This window comes from Ambystoma mexicanum, chromosome 2q (genome assembly GCF_040938575.1).
Source record: "Ambystoma mexicanum isolate Mex_15411 chromosome 2q, UKY_AmexF1_1, whole genome shotgun sequence".
Classification (NCBI taxonomy): domain Eukaryota; kingdom Metazoa; phylum Chordata; class Amphibia; order Caudata; family Ambystomatidae; genus Ambystoma; species Ambystoma mexicanum.
The window spans coordinates 323,005,621-323,025,658 of NC_090924.1; the positions used below are offsets into that span (position 1 = coordinate 323,005,621).

Consider the following 20,038-nt stretch of genomic DNA (forward strand, 5'->3'; position numbering starts at 1 on the left):
TGCTTGCAACATGACACCAACCCCCTCCCCATCACAATGGCTGGGTGATGCAAGCCTGAGAACATCACAATAGACCCATAGACATGAGAACAACTCTGTACCTCTGAGTGTATGTGGGCCCATGGCTGTATCAAGGACAAGGCAGAACAGGAGGTGGCTTATGGCGCCAGTTCCAGAGGCTGTCCAATTGATCCCTGTAAGCAACAAATGTTGGACCATCCTTTAAGAGATTCTGAGGCTGATTTCAATGTTAACTTTGCTGCTGATTTTAGGATTGGTCAACCTTCGACCCAAATCTAGTTTGCTTGGATAAGCCCTGGAAATCTTTTACAGCTTGTACTGGTGGGAGATGATGTGAGTTTATCAAGAGCAACGGGATATGAAGCATGTGTGCCACAAAAAGCAGTTCTAGGATTTTTTATAAGAAAGCCGCTTTAAGAAGGGAAGTTTGGACAACCCTACTGAGAGCAAAAGTATTACACAAAAGGTAAGGGGGTCAGTGGGTCAACCGATAGCACATTTGACTGTGAGTCCGTTTATTGTAAGTCCAAATACTACCAGTTTCGACATTTCCCAGGCTTTTTGTTTAATCTCTTAACAGACCCATTCCTATGTACCTCTGTTTTCATTGTAAGCGAGGGACATACCGTATGCCTTAAACATTCCTGGGCTGCGAAGACTCTATGTAAAAGAAAGAGTAGCAGACAGCTTAATAAATCATCAGGAGGACCCTCTATACCTTCCCCAAAAAACATAAAATGATTTCTCTGCATGTATGTGAGTTGAGCAGCGCAAGTAGTTTGGTTAATGTCAGTGGTTAAATGTCACTTTCACACAGCGCAGAACAGAATCACTTGTACAGGCCACTTCTGCAAAAGCATTACCAGTGTAGAAAGCAGTGAAAAGGTGAGGCAGTGTACAGTCACCCCCGACCCTTCACTGCCCTGATCGGCCACGATCGGCCAAGGACCTCTCTATGAGAGCTAAGGGTGGAATTTTTCTGGAGCTCGGTAACTTAGGGAGACATGGCTAAAGGGATCCTCAATCAACAGCCCAGCATTTGCTTTGTGGCCTGCCCGTATATGTCTGTTCTCCAAATTACCTGCCGCAGCCCAGGCGTCAGCTGGTGAGATGGAATGACCTACCAGGCAGGATCCTGGCAGGTGATTTGCATAGGCACATCCCCTCTCCCTCTCTCTTAGCCCTGCTTACTCCACAGTAGCAAGTATCTAGGGAAAATACAGTGGTCGAGGTGGGGTATCAGTAACTAGCCACTCTGAGAAAGTAAATCTGGGGCGCTTCGCGACTTGTGGGGAACAACTGCAGAGCTCCGTGCCCAGAACTTTGTGGCACAGGGAGGAGGTCTGTGGGATATCAGTAACTTGGAGACATGCAACCTGGTTGGGAGTGCTTCAGGTCTCCTTCCTTGCATGCTCCAAGCAACTCAACAAAGCATCAACAGACTGAGATACCAGCCACAGAGCCACTTTCCACTTGATTTAAAGCCTAAAATCTTTTCCATGCAAACACATAGTCCCCAAATACCATATTTTCTTTGTTTTCTCTCTCTTTATCTCTCTCTACCTCCCTCCCTCCCTCCTGCCCTCTCTCTTTTTCCCCCGCCCCGCTCCCTCTCACTCTTCCTCTTCTCCCTTCCATTCATTTTAAGTTTTCATGCACTGCAGCACATTGTGACAATGGTATTTCACAATGAAACTGTTTGAAAGTTACAGAAATCAAAAAAGAAATCAACCAACTAAAAGCAGCCAAATCCGGAATACAATGCTCAGTTCCAATTAAAGATTAAGGCCTAGAAGCAAGTAAAGCTGTAGTTCAGAGAGATGTTTGCAAATAGCACCTTGAAGCAGTTTACGCTGGAGTGCACAACAAGGGGGAAAGAGATAATACTGAGTTTGGTAGAATGGGATAAAAAAACAAAAGAAGCGTGCCACTTCTAAAAGTACAAGTCAAGAAATTGAAGGGGACGGGGCTGTTTATTCAGTCAATAGGACTCACAAGTAAAAGGCTTCAGAGGCATTAGTGTTGAATTTGGCGCAAAATGTATTGTGTTGTCGTGTAATATGCATGAACATACAATTTCAATCTTCATTAAAAAAGATGTATTAAAAAATAAAGACTTGCAAATTAAGAAAGTTTCTGTCCTGTCATGTGCCAACAATAGTGAATGCTTTAAAAATGTGCGTGTCATCCTTTAGAGCAGGAACCAATTCCATTTTCCCATTATCATTCCAATATTAGTACATGTGTTGCTGAGGCACATAGGAATGGATCTGTTAAGAAATTAAACAAACACCTGGAAAAATGTTGAAACAGGTAGAATTTGGATTACAATAAACTGACTCACCGTCAGATGTGCCATCCCTTGACCCATTGACCCCCTTACCTTTTGTGTAATCCTTTTGCTCTCAGCAGGGTTTTCCAAAGTTCCTTACTTAAAGAGGCTTTCTTATAAAAAAAAATCCAAGACCTGTTTTTTATGGCCCACATGCCTCATATCCCGTTGCTCCCGATAAACTCACATCATCTCCCACCAATACAAGCTGTAAAAGATGTCAAGTGCATAGCCAAGAAAACTAGACGTGGGTCAAAGGTTGAGCAATCCTTAAATCAGCAGCAAAAATAACATTGAAATCAGCCTCAGAATCTCTTAAAGGATGGGCCAACATTGATTGCTTGCAGGGCGCAATCGGGCAGCCTCTGGTGCTGACGCCTTAAGGCAAGCGCAAAGGGAGAGCCAACCAAACCATTGATTAGGACCTCTGGACTTTCTGCCCTTTGACATAAGGACATTTGATATGGCAAACGTTTGACCAAACACAATTTAGATGTTGGATGGTATGAAATTAAGAGGCAAACAGCAATACACCAGCATTCTTTGCTGCTGTACTGATCTGGTCCTAAATGGTTTGGTTTAATGCCAATTATATTTAAAGATAAAAAGATTCATGCTCCAGGATGCTTGCAAATTGACACCCCCTCCCCATCACGATGGCTGGGTGAGGCACGCGTGAGAGCATCGCAGCAGACGCATAGACATGAGAAACACTCTGTACCTCTGAGTGTATGTGGGCCCATGGCTGGATCAAGGACAAGGCAACAACAGGAGATGGTTTAAGGTGTCAGCACCCAGGCTGCCCCATCGCGCGCTGCAAGCATCAGATGTTGGACCATCCTTTAAGAGATTCTGAGGCTAATTTCAATGTTAACTTTGCTGCTGATTTAAGGATTGCTCAACCTTCGACCCACGTCTAGTTTGCTTGGCTAAACCCTGAAAATCTTTTACAGCTTGTATTGGTGGGAGATGATGTGAGTTTATCAAGAGCAATGGGATATGAGGCATGTGCGCCACAAAATGCTGGTCTAGGATCTTTTATATGAAAGCCACTTTGGAAAACCCTAGTGAGAGCAAAAGGATTACACAAAGGAAAGGGAGTCAGTGGATCAAGGGATAGCACATCTGACTGTGAGTCCGTTAATTGTAAGTCCAAATCCTACCCGTTTCGACATTTTTCCAGGCTTTTTGTTTCATTTCTTAACAGATCCATTCCTATGTACCTCTGTGTTTTCAACAGAGTTTTCATTGTAAGGGAGGGACATACAGTATGCCTTAAACATTCCTGGGCTGCGAAGACTCTATGTAAAAGCAAGAGTAGAGTACAGCTTAATAAATAATCAGCAGGACACTCTAGACCTTCCCCAAAAAACATAACATTATTTCTCTGCATGTATGTGCGTTGAACAGCGCAAGTAGTTTGGTTAATGTCAGTGGATAAATGTCACTTTCCCACAGCGCAGAACAAAATCACTTGTACAGGCCGCTTCTGCAAAAGCATTACCGCTGTAGAAAGCAGTGAAAAGGTGAGGCAGTGTGCAGTCACCCCTGACCCTTCACTGCCCTGATCGGCCACGAACCTCTCTATGAGAGCTGAGGGTGGAGTTTTTCTGGACCTCGGTAACTTAGGGAGACATGGCTAAAGGGATCCTCAATCAACGGCCCAGTCTTTGCTTTGTGGCCTGTCCGAATATTTCTGTTCTCCAAATTACCTGCTGCTGCCCAGGTGTCAGCTGGTGAGATGGAATGACGTCCCAGGGATGATCCTGGCAGATGATTTGCATAGGCACACCCCCTCTCCCTCTGTCTTAGCCCTGCTTACTCCACAATAGCAAGTATCTGGGGAAAATATAGTGGTCGAGTTAGGGTAGCAGTAACTAGCCAATCTGAGAAAGTAAATCTGGGGCGCTTGGCGACTTGTGGGGAACAACTGCAGAGCTCAGTGCCCAGAACGTTGTGGCACAGGGAGGAGGTCTGTGGGATTTCAGTAACGTAGAGACATGCAACCTGGTCGGGAGTGCTTCAGGTCTTCTTCCTTGCATGTTCCAAGCAACTCAACAAAGCATCAACAAGCTGAGATACCAGCCAATGAGCCCCTTTCCACTTGATTTAAAGCCTAAAATCTTTTCCATGCAAACACATAGCCCCCAAATATCATATTTTCTTTGTTTTCGCTCTCTCAGTCTCTCTCACTCCCCCTCCCTCCTACCCTCTCTCCTTCCCGCCCTCACTCTTTCTCCCCCCCCACAAACCTCCCTTTCCCTCTCACTCTTCCTCTTCCTCTCCCTACCATTCATTTTAAGTTTTCATGCACTGCAGCACATTGTGACAATGGTATTTCACAATGAAACTGTTTGTTGATTTCTTTTTTGATTTCTGTAACTTTCAAACTAAAAGCAGCCAAATCCGGAGTACAACGCTCCGCTCCAATTAAAGATTAAGGCCTAGAAGCAAGTAAAGCTGTAGTTCAGAGCGATGTTTGCAAATAGCACCTTAAAGCAGTTTACGCTGGAGTGCACAACAAGGGGGAAAGTGATAATACTGAGTTTGGTAAAATAGGATAAAAAAAATCAAAAGACGCGTGCCACTTCTAAAAGTGCAAGCCAAGAAATTGAAGGCGACAGGGCTGTTCATTCAGTCAATAGGACTCACAAGTAAAAGGCGCCTGAGGCATTAGTGTTGAATTTGGCTCAAAATGTATTGTGTTGTCGTGTAATATGTATGAACATACAATTTCAATCTTCATTAAAAAAGATGTATTAAAAAAATAAAGCCTTGCAAATTAAGAAAGTTTCTGTCCTGTCATGTGCCAAAAATAGTGAATGCTTTACGAATGTGCGTGCCATCCTTTAGAGCAGGGGCCAATTTAATTTTCCCATTATCATTCCAATATTAGTACATGTGTTGCTGAAGCAAGCGCAAAGGGAGAGTCAATCAAACCATTGATTAGGACCTCCAGTCAAAGGTTTGCCATACCAAATGTCCTTATGTCAGAGGGCAGAAAGTCAAAACACCATTTAGATATCGGGTGGTATGAAATGAAGAGGCAAACAACAGTGAATAAGCATTCCTTGCTGCTGTATTGATCTGGTCCTAAAGGGGTTGGTTTAATGCCAATTATATTTAAAGATTCATGCTCCAGGGTGCTTGCAAAATGACACCAACCCCCTCCCCATCACAATGGCTGGGTGATGCAAGCCTGAGAACATCACAATAGACCCATAGACATGAGAACAACTCTGTACCTCTGAGTGTATGTGGGCCCATGGCTGCATCAAGGACAAGGCAGAACAGGAGGTGGCTTATGGCGCCAGTTCCAGAGGCTGTCCAATTGATCCCTGTAAGCAACAAATGTTGGACCATCCTTTAAGAGATTCTGAGGCTGATTTCAATGTTAACTTTGCTGCTGATTTTAGGATTGGTCAACCTTCGACCCAAATCTAGTTTGCTTGGATAAGCCCTGGAAATCTTTTACAGCTTGTACTGGTGGGAGATGATGTGAGTTTATCAAGAGCAACGGGATATGAGGCATGTGTGCCACAAAAAGCAGTTCTAGGATTTTTTATAAGAAAGCCGCATTAAGAAGGGAAGTTTGGACAACCCTACTGAGAGCAAAAGTATTACACAAAAGGTAAGGGGGTCAGTGGGTCAACCGATAGCACATTTGACTGTGAGTCCGTTTATTGTAAGTCCAAATACTACCAGTTTCGACATTTCCCAGGCTTTTTGTTTAATCTCTTAACAGACCCATTCCTATGTACCTCTGTTTTCATTGTAAGCGAGGGACATACCGTATGCCTTAAACATTCCTGGGCTGCGAAGACTCTATGTAAAAGAAAGAGTAGCAGACAGCTTAATAAATCATCAGCAGGACCCTCTATACCTTCCCCAAAAAACATAAAATGATTTCTCTGCATGTATGTGAGTTGAGCAGCGCAAGTAGTTTGGTTAATGTCAGTGGATAAATGTCACTTTCACACAGCGCAGAACAGAATCACTTGTACAGGCCACTTCTGCAAAAGCATTACCAGTGTAGAAAGCAGTGAAAAGGTGAGGCAGTGTACAGTCACCCCCGACCCTTCACTGCCCTGATCGGCCACGATCGGCCAAGGACCTCTCTATGAGAGCTAAGGGTGGAATTTTTCTGGAGCTCGGTAACTTAGGGAGACATGGCTAAAGGGATCCTCAATCAACAGCCCAGCATTTGCTTTGTGGCCTGTCCGTATATGTCTGTTCTCCAAATTACCTGCCGCAGCCCAGATGTCAGCTGGTGAGATGGAATGTTGTACCAGGCAGGATCCTGGCAGGTGATTTGCATAGGCACATCCCCTCTCCCTCTCTCTTATCCCTGCTTACTCCACAGTAGCAAGAATCTAGGGTAAATACAGTGGTCGAGGTGGGGTATCAGTAACTAGCCACTCTGAGAAAGTAAATCTGGGGCGCTTTGCGACTTGTGGGGAACAACTGCAGAGCTCAGTGCCCAGAACTTTGTGGCACAGGGAGGAGGTCTGTGGGATATCAGTAACTTGGAGACATGCAACCTGGTTGGGAGTGCTTCAGGTCTCCTTCCTTGCATGCTCCAAGCAACTCAACAAAGCATCAACAGACTGAGATACCAGCCACAGAGCCACTTCCCACTTGATTTAAAGCCTAAACTCTTTTCCATGCAAACACATAGTCCCCAAATACCATATATTCTTTGTTTTCTCTCTCTTTATCTCTCTCTACCTCCCTCCCTGCCTCCTGCCTTCCCTCCTGCCCTCTCTCTTTTTCCCCCGCCCCGCTCCCTCTCCCTCTCACTCTTCCTCTTCTCCCTTCCATGCATTTTAAGTTTTCATGCACTGCAGCACATTGTGACAATGGTATTTCACAATGAAACTGTTTGAAAGTTACAGAAATCAAAAAAGAAATCAACCAACTAAAAGCAGCCAAATCCGGAGTACAATGCTCAGCTCCAATTAAAGATTAAGGCCTAGAAGCAAGTAAAGCTGTAGTTCAGAGCGATGTTTGCAAATAGCAGCTTGAAGCAGTTTACGCTGGAGTGCACAACAAGGGGGAAAGAGATAATACTGAGTTTGGTAGAATGGGATCGAAAAACAAAAGAAGCGTGCCACTTCTAAAAGTACAAGTCAAGAAATTGAAGGGGACTGGGCTGTTTATTCAGTCAATAGGACTCACAAGTAAAAGGCTTCAGAGGCATTAGTGTTGAATTTGGCGCAAAATGTATTGTGTTGTGTAATATGCATGAACATACAATTTCAATCTTCATTAAAAAAGATGTATTAAAAAATAAAGACTTGCAAATTAAGAAAGTTTCTGTCCTGTCATGTGCCAACAATAGTGAATGCTTTAAAAATGTGCGTGTCATCCTTTAGAGCAGGAACCAATTCCATTTTCCCATTATCATTCCAATATTAGTACATGTGTTGCTGAGGCACATAGGAATGGATCTGTTAAGAAATTAAACAAACACCTGGAAAAATGTTGAAACAGGTAGAATTTGGACTTACAATAAACTGACTCACCGTCAGATGTGCCATCCCTTGACCCACTGACCCCCTTACCTTTTGTGTAATCCTTTTGCTCTCAGCAGGGTTTTCCAAAGTTCCTTACTTAAAGAGGCTTTCTTATAAAAAAAAAATCCAAGACCTGTTTTTTATGGCCCACATGCCTCATATCCCGTTGCTCCCGATAAACTCACATCATCTCCCACCAATACAAGCTGTAAAAGATGTCAAGTGCATAGCCAAGAAAACTAGACGTGGGTCAAAGGTTGAGCAATCCTTAAATCAGCAGCAAAAATAACATTGAAATCAGCCTCAGAATCTCTTAAAGGATGGGCCAACATTGATTGCTTGCAGGGCGCAATCGGGCAGCCTCTGGTGCTGATGCCTTAAGGCAAGCGCAAAGGGAGAGCCAACCAAACCATTGATTAGGACCTCTGGACTTTCTGCCCTTTGACATAAGGACATTTGATATGGCAAACGTTTGACCAAACACAATTTAGATGTTGGATGGTATGAAATTAAGAGGCAAACAGCAATACACCAGCATTCTTTGCTGCTGTACTGATCTGGTCCTAAATGGTTTGGTTTAATGCCAATTATATTTAAAGATAAAAAGATTCATGCTCCAGGATGCTTGCAAATTGACACCCCCTCCCCATCACGATGGCTGGGTGAGGCACGCGTGAGAGCATCGCAGCAGACGCATAGACATGAGAAACACTCTGTACCTCTGAGTGTATGTGGGCCCATGGCTGGATCAAGGACAAGGCAACAACAGGAGATGGTTTAAGGTGTCAGCACCCAGGCTGCCCCATCGCGCGCTGCAAGCATCAGATGTTGGACCATCCTTTAAGAGATTCTGAGGCTAATTTCAATGTTAACTTTGCTGCTGATTTAAGGATTGCTCAACCTTCGACCCACGTCTAGTTTGCTTGGCTAAACCCTGAAAATCTTTTACAGCTTGTATTGGTGGGAGATGATGTGAGTTTATCAAGAGCAATGGGATATGAGGCATGTGCGCCACAAAATGCTGGTCTAGGATCTTTTATATGAAAGCCACTTTGGAAAACCCTAGTGAGAGCAAAAGGATTACACAAAGGAAAGGGAGTCAGTGGATCAAGGGATAGCACATCTGACTGTGAGTCCGTTAATTGTAAGTCCAAATCCTACCCGTTTCGACATTTTTCCAGGCTTTTTGTTTCATTTCTTAACAGATCCATTCCTATGTACCTCTGTGTTTTCAACAGAGTTTTCATTGTAAGGGAGGGACATACAGTATGCCTTAAACATTCCTGGGCTGCGAAGACTCTATGTAAAAGCAAGAGTAGAGTACAGCTTAATAAATAATCAGCAGGACACTCTAGACCTTCCCCAAAAAACATAACATTATTTCTCTGCATGTATGTGCGTTGAACAGCGCAAGTAGTTTGGTTAATGTCAGTGGATAAATGTCACTTTCCCACAGCGCAGAACAAAATCACTTGTACAGGCCGCTTCTGCAAAAGCATTACCGCTGTAGAAAGCAGTGAAAAGGTGAGGCAGTGTGCAGTCACCCCTGACCCTTCACTGCCCTGATCGGCCACGAACCTCTCTATGAGAGCTGAGGGTGGAGTTTTTCTGGACCTCGGTAACTTAGGGAGACATGGCTAAAGGGATCCTCAATCAACGGCCCAGTCTTTGCTTTGTGGCCTGTCCGAATATTTCTGTTCTCCAAATTACCTGCTGCTGCCCAGGTGTCAGCTGGTGAGATGGAATGACGTCCCAGGGATGATCCTGGCAGATGATTTGCATAGGCACACCCCCTCTCCCTCTGTCTTAGCCCTGCTTACTCCACAATAGCAAGTATCTGGGGAAAATATAGTGGTCGAGTTAGGGTAGCAGTAACTAGCCAATCTGAGAAAGTAAATCTGGGGCGCTTGGCGACTTGTGGGGAACAACTGCAGAGCTCAGTGCCCAGAACGTTGTGGCACAGGGAGGAGGTCTGTGGGATTTCAGTAACGTAGAGACATGCAACCTGGTCGGGAGTGCTTCAGGTCTTCTTCCTTGCATGTTCCAAGCAACTCAACAAAGCATCAACAAGCTGAGATACCAGCCAATGAGCCCCTTTCCACTTGATTTAAAGCCTAAAATCTTTTCCATGCAAACACATAGCCCCCAAATATCATATTTTCTTTGTTTTCGCTCTCTCAGTCTCTCTCACTCCCCCTCCCTCCTACCCTCTCTCCTTCCCGCCCTCACTCTTTCTCCCCCCCCACAAACCTCCCTTTCCCTCTCACTCTTCCTCTTCCTCTCCCTACCATTCATTTTAAGTTTTCATGCACTGCAGCACATTGTGACAATGGTATTTCACAATGAAACTGTTTGTTGATTTCTTTTTTGATTTCTGTAACTTTCAAACTAAAAGCAGCCAAATCCGGAGTACAACGCTCCGCTCCAATTAAAGATTAAGGCCTAGAAGCAAGTAAAGCTGTAGTTCAGAGCGATGTTTGCAAATAGCACCTTAAAGCAGTTTACGCTGGAGTGCACAACAAGGGGGAAAGTGATAATACTGAGTTTGGTAAAATAGGATAAAAAAAATCAAAAGACGCGTGCCACTTCTAAAAGTGCAAGCCAAGAAATTGAAGGCGACAGGGCTGTTCATTCAGTCAATAGGACTCACAAGTAAAAGGCGCCTGAGGCATTAGTGTTGAATTTGGCTCAAAATGTATTGTGTTGTCGTGTAATATGTATGAACATACAATTTCAATCTTCATTAAAAAAGATGTATTAAAAAAATAAAGCCTTGCAAATTAAGAAAGTTTCTGTCCTGTCATGTGCCAAAAATAGTGAATGCTTTACGAATGTGCGTGCCATCCTTTAGAGCAGGGGCCAATTTAATTTTCCCATTATCATTCCAATATTAGTACATGTGTTGCTGAAGCAAGCGCAAAGGGAGAGTCAATCAAACCATTGATTAGGACCTCCAGTCAAAGGTTTGCCATACCAAATGTCCTTATGTCAGAGGGCAGAAAGTCAAAACACCATTTAGATATCGGGTGGTATGAAATGAAGAGGCAAACAACAGTGAATAAGCATTCCTTGCTGCTGTATTGATCTGGTCCTAAAGGGGTTGGTTTAATGCCAATTATATTTAAAGATTCATGCTCCAGGGTGCTTGCAAAATGACACCAACCCCCTCCCCATCACAATGGCTGGGTGATGCAAGCCTGAGAACATCACAATAGACCCATAGACATGAGAACAACTCTGTACCTCTGAGTGTATGTGGGCCCATGGCTGCATCAAGGACAAGGCAGAACAGGAGGTGGCTTATGGCGCCAGTTCCAGAGGCTGTCCAATTGATCCCTGTAAGCAACAAATGTTGGACCATCCTTTAAGAGATTCTGAGGCTGATTTCAATGTTAACTTTGCTGCTGATTTTAGGATTGGTCAACCTTCGACCCAAATCTAGTTTGCTTGGATAAGCCCTGGAAATCTTTTACAGCTTGTACTGGTGGGAGATGATGTGAGTTTATCAAGAGCAACGGGATATGAGGCATGTGTGCCACAAAAAGCAGTTCTAGGATTTTTTATAAGAAAGCCGCATTAAGAAGGGAAGTTTGGACAACCCTACTGAGAGCAAAAGTATTACACAAAAGGTAAGGGGGTCAGTGGGTCAACCGATAGCACATTTGACTGTGAGTCCGTTTATTGTAAGTCCAAATACTACCAGTTTCGACATTTCCCAGGCTTTTTGTTTAATCTCTTAACAGACCCATTCCTATGTACCTCTGTTTTCATTGTAAGCGAGGGACATACCGTATGCCTTAAACATTCCTGGGCTGCGAAGACTCTATGTAAAAGAAAGAGTAGCAGACAGCTTAATAAATCATCAGCAGGACCCTCTATACCTTCCCCAAAAAACATAAAATGATTTCTCTGCATGTATGTGAGTTGAGCAGCGCAAGTAGTTTGGTTAATGTCAGTGGATAAATGTCACTTTCACACAGCGCAGAACAGAATCACTTGTACAGGCCACTTCTGCAAAAGCATTACCAGTGTAGAAAGCAGTGAAAAGGTGAGGCAGTGTACAGTCACCCCCGACCCTTCACTGCCCTGATCGGCCACGATCGGCCAAGGACCTCTCTATGAGAGCTAAGGGTGGAATTTTTCTGGAGCTCGGTAACTTAGGGAGACATGGCTAAAGGGATCCTCAATCAACAGCCCAGCATTTGCTTTGTGGCCTGTCCGTATATGTCTGTTCTCCAAATTACCTGCCGCAGCCCAGATGTCAGCTGGTGAGATGGAATGTTGTACCAGGCAGGATCCTGGCAGGTGATTTGCATAGGCACATCCCCTCTCCCTCTCTCTTATCCCTGCTTACTCCACAGTAGCAAGAATCTAGGGTAAATACAGTGGTCGAGGTGGGGTATCAGTAACTAGCCACTCTGAGAAAGTAAATCTGGGGCGCTTTGCGACTTGTGGGGAACAACTGCAGAGCTCAGTGCCCAGAACTTTGTGGCACAGGGAGGAGGTCTGTGGGATATCAGTAACTTGGAGACATGCAACCTGGTTGGGAGTGCTTCAGGTCTCCTTCCTTGCATGCTCCAAGCAACTCAACAAAGCATCAACAGACTGAGATACCAGCCACAGAGCCACTTCCCACTTGATTTAAAGCCTAAACTCTTTTCCATGCAAACACATAGTCCCCAAATACCATATATTCTTTGTTTTCTCTCTCTTTATCTCTCTCTACCTCCCTCCCTGCCTCCTGCCTTCCCTCCTGCCCTCTCTCTTTTTCCCCCGCCCCGCTCCCTCTCCCTCTCACTCTTCCTCTTCTCCCTTCCATGCATTTTAAGTTTTCATGCACTGCAGCACATTGTGACAATGGTATTTCACAATGAAACTGTTTGAAAGTTACAGAAATCAAAAAAGAAATCAACCAACTAAAAGCAGCCAAATCCGGAGTACAATGCTCAGCTCCAATTAAAGATTAAGGCCTAGAAGCAAGTAAAGCTGTAGTTCAGAGCGATGTTTGCAAATAGCAGCTTGAAGCAGTTTACGCTGGAGTGCACAACAAGGGGGAAAGAGATAATACTGAGTTTGGTAGAATGGGATCGAAAAACAAAAGAAGCGTGCCACTTCTAAAAGTACAAGTCAAGAAATTGAAGGGGACTGGGCTGTTTATTCAGTCAATAGGACTCACAAGTAAAAGGCTTCAGAGGCATTAGTGTTGAATTTGGCGCAAAATGTATTGTGTTGTGTAATATGCATGAACATACAATTTCAATCTTCATTAAAAAAGATGTATTAAAAAATAAAGACTTGCAAATTAAGAAAGTTTCTGTCCTGTCATGTGCCAACAATAGTGAATGCTTTAAAAATGTGCGTGTCATCCTTTAGAGCAGGAACCAATTCCATTTTCCCATTATCATTCCAATATTAGTACATGTGTTGCTGAGGCACATAGGAATGGATCTGTTAAGAAATTAAACAAACACCTGGAAAAATGTTGAAACAGGTAGAATTTGGACTTACAATAAACTGACTCACCGTCAGATGTGCCATCCCTTGACCCACTGACCCCCTTACCTTTTGTGTAATCCTTTTGCTCTCAGCAGGGTTTTCCAAAGTTCCTTACTTAAAGAGGCTTTCTTATAAAAAAAAAATCCAAGACCTGTTTTTTATGGCCCACATGCCTCATATCCCGTTGCTCCCGATAAACTCACATCATCTCCCACCAATACAAGCTGTAAAAGATGTCAAGTGCATAGCCAAGAAAACTAGACGTGGGTCAAAGGTTGAGCAATCCTTAAATCAGCAGCAAAAATAACATTGAAATCAGCCTCAGAATCTCTTAAAGGATGGGCCAACATTGATTGCTTGCAGGGCGCAATCGGGCAGCCTCTGGTGCTGATGCCTTAAGGCAAGCGCAAAGGGAGAGCCAACCAAACCATTGATTAGGACCTCTGGACTTTCTGCCCTTTGACATAAGGACATTTGATATGGCAAACGTTTGACCAAACACAATTTAGATGTTGGATGGTATGAAATTAAGAGGCAAACAGCAATACACCAGCATTCTTTGCTGCTGTACTGATCTGGTCCTAAATGGTTTGGTTTAATGCCAATTATATTTAAAGATAAAAAGATTCATGCTCCAGGATGCTTGCAAATTGACACCCCCTCCCCATCACGATGGCTGGGTGAGGCACGCGTGAGAGCATCGCAGCAGACGCATAGACATGAGAAACACTCTGTACCTCTGAGTGTATGTGGGCCCATGGCTGGATCAAGGACAAGGCAACAACAGGAGATGGTTTAAGGTGTCAGCACCCAGGCTGCCCCATCGCGCGCTGCAAGCATCAGATGTTGGACCATCCTTTAAGAGATTCTGAGGCTAATTTCAATGTTAACTTTGCTGCTGATTTAAGGATTGCTCAACCTTCGACCCACGTCTAGTTTGCTTGGCTAAACCCTGAAAATCTTTTACAGCTTGTATTGGTGGGAGATGATGTGAGTTTATCAAGAGCAATGGGATATGAGGCATGTGCGCCACAAAATGCTGGTCTAGGATCTTTTATATGAAAGCCACTTTGGAAAACCCTAGTGAGAGCAAAAGGATTACACAAAGGAAAGGGAGTCAGTGGATCAAGGGATAGCACATCTGACTGTGAGTCCGTTAATTGTAAGTCCAAATCCTACCCGTTTCGACATTTTTCCAGGCTTTTTGTTTAATTTCTTAACAGATCCATTCCTATGTACCTCTGTGTTTTCAACAGAGTTTTCATTGTAAGGGAGGGACATACAGTATGCCTTAAACATTCCTGGGCTGCGAAGACTCTATGTAAAAGCAAGAGTAGAGTACAGCTTAATAAATAATCAGCAGGACACTCTAGACCTTCCCCAAAAAACATAACATTATTTCTCTGCATGTATGTGCGTTGAACAGCGCAAGTAGTTTGGTTAATGTCAGTGGATAAATGTCACTTTCCCACAGCGCAGAACAAAATCACTTGTACAGGCCGCTTATGCAAAAGCATTACCGCTGTAGAAAGCAGTGAAAAGGTGAGGCAGCGTGCAGTCACCCCTGACCCTTCACTGCCCTGATCGGCCACGATCGGCCAAGGACCACTCTATGAGAGCTGAGGGTGGAGTTTTTCTGGACCTCGGTAACTTAGGGAGACATGGCTAAAGGGATCCTCAATCAACGGCCCAGTCTTTGCTTTGTGGCCTGTCCGAATATTTCTGTTCTCCAAATTACCTGCTGCTGCCCAGGTGTCAGCTGGTGAGATGGAATGACGTCCCAGGGATGATCCTGGCAGATGATTTGCATAGGCACACCCCCTCTCCCTCTGTCTTAGCCCTGCTTACTCCACAATAGCAAGTATCTGGGGAAAATATAGTGGTCGAGTTAGGGTAGCAGTAACTAGCCAATCTGAGAAAGTAAATCTGGGGCGCTTGGCGACTTGTGGGGAACAACTGCAGAGCTCAGTGCCCAGAACATTGTGGCACAGGGAGGAGGTCTGTGGGATTTCAGTAACGTAGAGACATGCAACCTGGTCGGGAGTGCTTCAGGTCTTCTTCCTTGCATGTTCCAAGCAACTCAACAAAGCATCAACAGGCTGAGATACCAGCCAATGAGCCCCTTTCCACTTGATTTAAAGCCTAAAATCTTTTCCATGCAAACACATAGCCCCCAAATATCATATTTTCTTTGTTTTCTCTCTCTCAGTCTCTCTCACTCCCCCTCCCTCCTACCCTCCCTCCTTCCCGCCCTCACTCTTTCTCCCCCCCACAAACCTCCCTTTCCCTCTCACTCTTCCTCTTCCTCTCCCTACCATTCATTTTAAGTTTTCATGCACTGCAGCACATTGTGACAATGGTATTTCACAATGAAACTGTTTGTTGATTTCTTTTTTGATTTCTGTAACTTTCAAACTAAAAGCAGCCAAATCCGGAGTACAACGCTCCGCTCCAATTAAAGATTAAGGCCTAGAAGCAAGTAAAGCTGTAGTTCAGAGCGATGTTTGCAAATAGCACCTTAAAGCAGTTTACGCTGGAGTGCACAACAAGGGGGAAAGTGATAATACTGAGTTTGGTAAAATAGGATAAAAAAAATCAAAAGACGCGTGCCACTTCTAAAAGTGCAAGCCAAGAAATTGAAGGCGACAGGGCTGTTCATTCAGTCAATAGGACTCACAAGTAAAAGGCGCCTGTGGCATTAGTGTTGAATTTGGCTCAAAATGTATTGTGTTGTCGTGTAATATGTATGAACATACAATTTCAATCTTCATTAAAAAAGATGTATTAAAAAAATAAAGCCTTGCAAATTAAGAAAGTTTCTGTCCTGTCATGTGCCAAAAATAGTGAATGCTTTACGAATGTGCGTGCCATCCTTTAGAGCAGGGGCCAATTTAATTTTCCCATTATCATTCCAATATTAGTACATGTGTTGCTGAAGCAAGCGCAAAGGGAGAGTCAATCAAACCATTGATTAGGACCTCCAGTCAAAGGTTTGCCATACCAAATGTCCTTATGTCAGAGGGCAGAAAGTCAAAACACCATTTAGATATCGGGTGGTATGAAATGAAGAGGCAAACAACAGTGAATAAGCATTCCTTGCTGCTGTATTGATCTGGTCCTAAAGGGGTTGGTTTAATGCCAATTATATTTAAAGATTCATGTTCCAGGGTGCTTGCAACATGACACCAACCCCCTCCCCATCACAATGGCTGGGTGATGCAAGCCTGAGAACATCACAATAGACCCATAGACATGAGAACAACTCTGTACCTCTGAGTGTATGTGGGCCCATGGCTGTATCAAGGACAAGGCAGAACAGGAGGTGGCTTATGGCGCCAGTTCCAGAGGCTGTCCAATTGATCCCTGTAAGCAACAAATGTTGGACCATCCTTTAAGAGATTCTGAGGCTGATTTCAATGTTAACTTTGCTGCTGATTTTAGGATTGGTCAACCTTCGACCCAAATCTAGTTTGCTTGGATAAGCCCTGGAAATCTTTTACAGCTTGTACTGGTGGGAGATGATGTGAGTTTATCAAGAGCAACGGGATATGAGGCATGTGTGCCACAAAAAGCAGTTCTAGGATTTTTTATAAGAAAGCCGCTTTAAGAAGGGAAGTTTGGACAACCCTACTGAGAGCAAAAGTATTACACAAAAGGTAAGGGGGTCAGTGGGTCAACCGATAGCACATTTGACTGTGAGTCCGTTTATTGTAAGTCCAAATACTACCAGTTTCGACATTTCCCAGGCTTTTTGTTTAATCTCTTAACAGACCCATTCCTATGTACCTCTGTTTTCATTGTAAGCGAGGGACATCCCGTTTGCCTTAAACATTCCTGGGCTGCGAAGACTCTATGTAAAAGAAAGAGTAGCAGACAGCTTAATAAATCATCAGCAGGACCCTCTATACCTTCCCCAAAAAACATAAAATGATTTCTCTGCATGTATGTGAGTTGAGCAGCGCAAGTAGTTTGGTTAATGTCAGTGGTTAAATGTCACTTTCACACAGCGCAGAACAGAATCACTTGTACAGGACACTTCTGCAAAAGCATTACCAGTGTAGAAAGCAGTGAAAAGGTGAGGCAGTGTACAGTCACCCCCGACCCTTCACTGCCCTGATCGGCCACGATCGGCCAAGGACCTCTCTATGAGAGCTAAGGGTGGCATTTTTCTGGAGCTCGGTAACTTAGGGAGACATGGCTAAAGGGATCCTCAATCAACAGCCCAGCATTTGCTTTGTGGCCTGCCCGTATATGTCTGTTCTCCAAATTACCTGCCGCAGCCCAGGCGTCAGCTGGTGAGATGGAATGACCTACCAGGCAGGATCCTGGCAGGTGATTTGCATAGGCACATCCCCTCTCCCTCTCTCTTAGCCCTGCTTACTCCACAGTAGCAAGTATCTAGGGAAAATACAGTGGTCGAGGTGGGGTATCAGTAACTAGCCACTCTGAGAAAGTAAATCTGGGGCGCTTCGCGACTTGTGGGGAACAACTGCAGAGCTCCGTGCCCAGAACTTTGTGGCACAGGGAGGAGGTCTGTGGGATATCAGTAACTTGGAGACATGCAACCTGGTTGGGAGTGCTTCAGGTCTCCTTCCTTGCATGCTCCAAGCAACTCAACAAAGCATCAACAGACTGAGATACCAGCCACAGAGCCACTTTCCACTTGATTTAAAGCCTAAAATCTTTTCCATGCAAACACATAGTCCCCAAATACCATATTTTCTTTGTTTTCTCTCTCTTTATCTCTCTCTACCTCCCTCCCTCCCTCCTGCCCTCTCTCTTTTTCCCCCACCCCGCTCCCTCTCACTCTTCCTCTTCTCCCTTCCATTCATTTTAAGTTTTCATGCACTGCAGCACATTGTGACAATGGTATTTCACAATGAAACTGTTTGAAAGTTACAGAAATCAAAAAAGAAATCAACCAACTAAAAGCAGCCAAATCCGGAATACAATGCTCAGTTCCAATTAAAGATTAAGGCCTAGAAGCAAGTAAAGCTGTAGTTCAGAGAGATGTTTGCAAATAGCACCTTGAAGCAGTTTACGCTGGAGTGCACAACAAGGGGGAAAGAGATAATACTGAGTTTGGTAGAATGGGATAAAAAAACAAAAGAAGCGTGCCACTTCTAAAAGTACAAGTCAAGAAATTGAAGGGGACGGGGCTGTTTATTCAGTCAATAGGACTCACAAGTAAAAGGCTTCAGAGGCATTAGTGTTGAATTTGGCGCAAAATGTATTGTGTTGTCGTGTAATATGCATGAACATACAATTTCAATCTTCATTAAAAAAGATGTATTAAAAAATAAAGACTTGCAAATTAAGAAAGTTTCTGTCCTGTCATGTGTCAACAATAGTGAATGCTTTAAAAATGTGCGTGTCATCCTTTAGAGCAGGAACCAATTCCATTTTCCCATTATCATTCCAATATTAGTACATGTGTTGCTGAGGCACATAGGAATGGATCTGTTAAGAAATTAAACAAACACCTGGAAAAATGTTGAAACAGGTAGAATTTGGATTACAATAAACTGACTCACCGTCAGATGTGCCATCCCTCGACCCACTGACCCCCTTACCTTTTGTGTAATCCTTTTGCTCTCAGCAGGGTTTTCCAAAGTTCCTTACTTAAAGAGGCTTTCTTATAAAAAAAAATCCAAGACCTGTTTTTTATGGCCCACATGCCTCATATCCCGTTGCTCCCGATAAACTCACATCATCTCCCACCAATACAAGCTGTAAAAGATGTCAAGTGCATAGCCAAGAAAACTAGACGTGGGTCAAAGGTTGAGCAATCCTTAAATCAGCAGCAAAAATAACATTGAAATCAGCCTCAGAATCTCTTAAAGGATGGGCCAACATTGATTGCTTGCAGGGCGCAATCGGGCAGCCTCTGGTGCTGACGCCTTAAGGCAAGCGCAAAGGGAGAGCCAACCAAACCATTGATTAGGACCTCTGGACTTTCTGCCCTTTGACATAAGGACATTTGATATGGCAAACGTTTGACCAAACACAATTTAGATGTTGGATGGTATGAAATTAAGAGGCAAACAGCAATACACCAGCATTCTTTGCTGCTGTACTGATCTGGTCCTAAATGGTTTGGTTTAATGCCAATTATATTTAAAGATAAAAAGATTCATGCTCCAGGATGCTTGCAAATTGACACCCCCTCCCCATCACGATGGCTGGGTGAGGCACGCGTGAGAGCATCGCAGCAGACGCATAGACATGAGAAACACTCTGTACCTCTGAGTGTATGTGGGCCCATGGCTGGATCAAGGACAAGGCAACAACAGGAGATGGTTTAAGGTGTCAGCACCCAGGCTGCCCCATCGCGCGCTGCAAGCATCAGATGTTGGACCATCCTTTAAGAGATTCTGAGGCTAATTTCAATGTTAACTTTGCTGCTGATTTAAGGATTGCTCAACCTTCGACCCACGTCTAGTTTGCTTGGCTAAACCCTGAAAATCTTTTACAGCTTGTATTGGTGGGAGATGATGTGAGTTTATCAAGAGCAATGGGATATGAGGCATGTGCGCCACAAAATGCTGGTCTAGGATCTTTTATATGAAAGCCACTTTGGAAAACCCTAGTGAGAGCAAAAGGATTACACAAAGGAAAGGGAGTCAGTGGATCAAGGGATAGCACATCTGACTGTGAGTCCGTTAATTGTAAG

General features: G+C 44.0%; 3 non-coding genes across 3 annotated transcripts; all 3 read right to left on the reverse strand.

Moving 5' to 3' along the window:
• Window positions 1–5,164: 5,164 nt before the first annotated feature.
• Window positions 5,165–5,271, reverse strand: LOC138570627 (U6 spliceosomal RNA). Its single transcript, XR_011303665.1, has one exon. It is a non-coding gene; the product is annotated as a U6 spliceosomal RNA (small nuclear RNA).
• Window positions 5,272–10,678: 5,407 nt separating this feature from the next.
• LOC138570629 (U6 spliceosomal RNA) lies at window positions 10,679–10,785 on the reverse strand. The gene has a single exon (XR_011303667.1). It is a non-coding gene; the product is annotated as a U6 spliceosomal RNA (small nuclear RNA).
• Window positions 10,786–16,201: 5,416 nt separating this feature from the next.
• Window positions 16,202–16,308, reverse strand: LOC138570630 (U6 spliceosomal RNA). The gene has a single exon (XR_011303668.1). It is a non-coding gene; the product is annotated as a U6 spliceosomal RNA (small nuclear RNA).
• Between the last annotated feature and the right edge of the window lie 3,730 nt (window positions 16,309–20,038).